Here is a 4,954-nt window from a genome sequence, read left to right as displayed (position 1 = left end):
GGGCTGGGCCGTGGTTCTAGCACAGGCTGCTGGAAGACCACGGCAATCACAGGAGCCAGCGCTGCAACGTAAGAGAAGGGCAGAGCGGTCCCCTATATCCGTGTTTTTCGCTTTAGCTGGAGCTCCGCTGTGCTCCCGGCCGGGCTCCCGCCAGCTCAGCAGGGACGAGCCCCGTGCGCCCCCCCAGCCAGCGCTCCGGGGCAAAGCTGCCCCTTCCTCGTTCTGTCCAGAAAGCTGGAGATTACCAGTGCACCATGCAGCGTGGTGCAGCTTACTGCTGTCCCCAGGGCTGGAGAGGTGACAATGTTCTACAGCCCTGAGGCAGGAAGGCAACAAGATTTATAGGGAAAAAGCAGCTATTGCAGGCATAAGGAAGCTGGGCTGAGGCTCTCTTCTCCACACCAAAAGTATATTGCAGAACTGCCTCACCCCAGAACTGGCCAGAATAAAGCAGAAGAGACTCTCCACCTTATCTCCACCCACCCCTGTCCTTGCTGACTCCTGGAGTAGATCAACCCCACAAGCAGCAGCTTGCAAACAAATCCAATGAAGGGGAAATGCCCGACCATCCCACCCCACACCCTGCAGAGCGGAACATTTGCTCTAGCAATATAGCGAAGGTGACAACCAAATAGCAGCAGCCAGCCACAACTCCACAACAAGAGCCCACAACCAGAGTCATCTCTCTGCAACCGCACGTGGCAGCCCCACAGCCAAGGACGGGAGCCTGGAGAGGACAGCGCGCGCCCAACTGCCTTGCCCCAGCCATGCTCTCGGCCGACGGGACCTGCCCACCCAGACCAAAGCAGCCCCAGCAGCAACACCAAACCTCCAAGTCCGCTTCTGCAGCTGGAGCGCTGTTTTTGTCATGCTGCATCTCAAAGAGTGTACGTACACAGGAGGGAGGAGGAGAGAGGAGGGGAAAAAACCCTTAAGAATCAAAAACTGCATTTAAAGGCCAGTTTATAAAGCATGAGGACCAGCCCCTACTACACCGATCTGATGGCTCACTCAAGCAGGAAGATCAGAGTTCGCAGTGGAAATGCCCCCAGGCAGCTCCAACCACAACGTCTTCCGTTTTTCCCCTCCTGTTCTTCAGCTGAGGTGACACGCTGGATTGCTAAAGCATTTTGCACCCCATTTGCCCTCCTGACCAGAGCCCCGGCAGCCCAGCAGCCCTGGGGACAGTTGCCCAGCTGAGTCTGCAGCAGCCGCAACTGGAGCAGCGCACCCAGCCAAGGGTGTCCCCTGCAGACGACGCAGCCACCCGTGTAGACAGAGAGGTCCTCCCTTCAGCAGCCGGGAGCAACAGTCCGTCCTCCTCCCACCTCACTCCATCCTCCTCTTCCTCCTCGCTGGGCTGAGGTGAGGAGGTGGCAGGAGCAGCCCATCTGCATTCCCGCCCAGCGGCCCACACTCTCCTCCACGGCCGGAGAGCCACCGCTGAACACCCTGTTAAATGAAAAGCAATATTTAATTAGGACAGAGCTAGAGGAGTACACAATTAAACACTCTGTTACTATCACTCTTGCACAGTTTAAGCCTCAGTTCAATAAAGAACCATTAAAAAAGGCTAATATTGAACCAAACCTCAAGCAGCAGAGCCACACACTGCATCACTAGAGCGGCCAGAGGACAAGGAGCAGGCTGGGGCACAGCCAGCGCCAGCACTGCACACGAGCGGGGGACATGGGGATGTTCCCTCCAGAGCCTTGCACCCGCCAGCAAGGGGACTGCAGCCTTGGGACACGGGGCCAGCGCAGATGGGAACCCATGATCAGATACCCACGGACACAAAGGAGCCCGGGCAGCTGCAGCCTTCGAGCAGAGGCCTGAGCTTTCCGCAGGGCTTTCGGGGCAGAAGCAGGGAGGCTGAGCCCAGATGCGAGGCACGGCCGGGTGGGCAGGGGAGACCCCCACCTCTGCCTGGCCAGGTATGAGCCCCCGAACCCCAAAGAGGAGCCAGAGTGCATCCGCCTGCCCATGGGGCTCGCGGACCAAACTCACCAGCACAAAAAGGCTCCATCCAGGTCCTGCAGCACCCCATTCTTGGGATGTGCCAGCAGCAGGGACCCCAGCCAAGCAGCAGCAAGACCTGGGCTGCCGGTCTGTGGAGAGAGAAGCATCAGGGACACCACCGAGGAGTAAGGCAGGAGGTCATGTCTCCCCCTCCCCAGCACACAGGTCTATGCCCAAAAACAGGCCTCCAAGGTTTTTGTTTCCCAAGGGGAGCAGAGATCAGCCCCGTTCAGGATGCAGAGGGAAGCTACTAAGCCCTTGCCCCCCTCCCATGCCTACGCGGAGACGGGGCAGAGCCGCCACGGCTGGGTGGTTAGAGCCAGCACTGAAGCCCCCCCGCAGTTACCCCCCGCAGACACCGACCCTGCCCCGAGAGACGCTCTCCTTCTGCAGCAGGAGAGCAGGCAGGGCAGCCCGACCTGCCAGCGAGAGCAGGGAACACGGCGAGGCTAGAGCAGCGGGGTGTGCAGCCGCCGCCGCCTTGTCAGGCGATGATGCGGACCTGGAAAAACGCTCACGCAGGCAGGATGCCTAGTAATAAATTTATTGTATTTTATTACATATTCCCCTTTTTGCACTTAATTCCAATTCCTCATATTCAAACTCTTCTTTCTGAAAGAAAATTATTTGTAACATAAAAATATAAATTCTGCATATTAAAAGTGCATACACCTTGAATAATAAAACATACAAATAAATAATAAAAGGCATTGACACAGTCTCATGCACTTGTCCTCAAATAATTTAAAATTTATGGTACAATGTTCAATCCCAAGTAAAGACAGCCTGCTTTCCAGATTACTGTACAGTTCAAAAACATTAAAATACAGAAGAGAATATCAAAGGTGTGGGCAAGCCCCACGTCCCAGTATCAGTGTACAGTGATGTGACATGCAGTTTTTAGAACTGTAGATATTCCAGTGTAAAATCTGACATTGTGTCCAGAAGAGAAACTGCATTTGCAACAGGACTTAAAATTCAATTTTAACCAATGGTGAGGCACAGTTGGTGAGCAAATCTGTACAAATTAATACTTGGAAGGCCACAAGAAAATAATCTAGCCACTTGTAGCCTGTATTCCCTTGTGTCACCCTACCCAAGGCAATGTAGCACCTAAAAATGGTTTCTTATTGCACTGCACAAATGCCATACAAACCTAACACTAACTTTCTTGCAACGCGTTTGTGCTGCAGGGCCTAGAGTGAAACGGAATTTGTGTTTACACTTAGTTTTAATCTGTGTCTTTTAAAAAACACTATTTGCAGATAAATTGAGTGCTATCGCCTTTAAAAAAATAGAAGATGCCCTAAACCTTTAGACCTAATATAGATATTGTACAAGTCTTCAGGTACTTTTATTTTACAAAATAAAGCTCCTAATAGTAAATGCTTTATGGTGCTTTTATTAAGAAAACCATGTAGTACTTTCATCTCACCACAGATTAAAACTAAATTTCAGTTCCCTCCACAGATAACATTAGATACCGCCAAATTATTTTGGATTAGTAGGCAAATGACAAAGATAAAATAAAAAACCCAAAACAGTAAAATTATTTGGAATGTCGTTTCCAAATCCTCTCCGTGCCGGCTGACCAAGGGGGACGGGCACAGAGCCCGCAGGGGGAGCGGGGCCAAGAACCTGCCCGACGCCCAGCCGTGGCTCAGACCAGCTGCTCTGTGAAGACAAGGGTGCTGCGAGGTGGTTTCTCGCAGGGGCGCAGCCAGGCAGCCCAGGAGGAATCCCGGGACCCGCACCTCTTGCTAACCAAACGTGCCGCTCGTGAGACCTCGCCAACCTGCCAAGTCAGCCGCCTCGAGCAGGCGGCTGCCCGCTTTGCCCCGCACACCCCACGGGCTACGGCCCCGGCCGGCCCCACGCTGCCACCAGCCGCACCATGTGCGCAACCACCCCGGTGGGACCTGCAGTCCAACGGGAGCACGGCTCAGACAAGCCAACGCCACCACGGTTTTGGAGCACAAACGGGAAGCACAGCCACCCCCGCGGGCAGCTGGGGCCCAGCAGGGCTCTTCCCGGGAAGGCAGGCAGAAGCCCCGTTACTAGTACAGGCAGCACACTGACAACTGGAAACTGCTCCCTTAGCACGGAAATTCAGCAAAAACTCTTTTTTTGAGTGCTCGTACGGCTACAGGTGACTGCCTCTTCTCACAACATAGAACATGTCGTTAAAGTTACATGGAAAATGGCAGGCTACATACAGAACACTGATCAGGTTTTCCCTATTAAAAAAAGAAAAAGCAATACAATACAGAAAACCAGTTTGTTCTCATTTCAACATTTCAGATCCCTTTGACGTTATGCTACACTCCAGCCTTGTCAGTAATGCAGAATTCTGCAAAGGAAAGAATCAAAGATGTGCAAACAAAGCAGGAACCCAGGGACATGCTCCTATGTGCTGACACGCAGCTGCACCGAGAAACAGAAGTACAGACTCAAAGCAGTGCTCCGGAGTCGACCTAGCAGCTTCTGATACTGAAAGCACGGTCTATGGTTTGTATTAGATGCTTGCATAGTTAGTAAGTGCATGCATTTGGGTACAGCGAGAGAACTGCCATGCAAAACTGCCTTTATTACTGAGAAAAAAATGGTTGATCATGCTCAAGTTTCAGCTTTGGAAAGCAAACAACCCTGCAGCTAAGACGGATGAGGGCACTTGCAGTGGAGTAAGTGTACTGTAATTAAGCTGCTAATTTTCTATCCTAAGCATCTTTTTTTTTATTTAGCCATATTTGATAAGTTTGAGAGGGTTAACAATTTATACACCCAAAGTGAGACACTTACAAGTTACAGAGAACTGCAGGCACCAAATTGTCTATCAAATGTGATTAATACAAATAAAAGGTGCCTCTTTAATACACGTCATTGAAAATGTGCTTACAATTTGTATACTACTAAACACTATCCAAAAGACGCAGCC

The sequence above is a fragment of the Pygoscelis adeliae genome, unplaced genomic scaffold (assembly GCF_000699105.1).
Source record: "Pygoscelis adeliae isolate BGI_AS28 unplaced genomic scaffold, ASM69910v1 Scaffold173, whole genome shotgun sequence".
Classification (NCBI taxonomy): domain Eukaryota; kingdom Metazoa; phylum Chordata; class Aves; order Sphenisciformes; family Spheniscidae; genus Pygoscelis; species Pygoscelis adeliae.
This window is presented reverse-complemented; position numbering follows the sequence as displayed.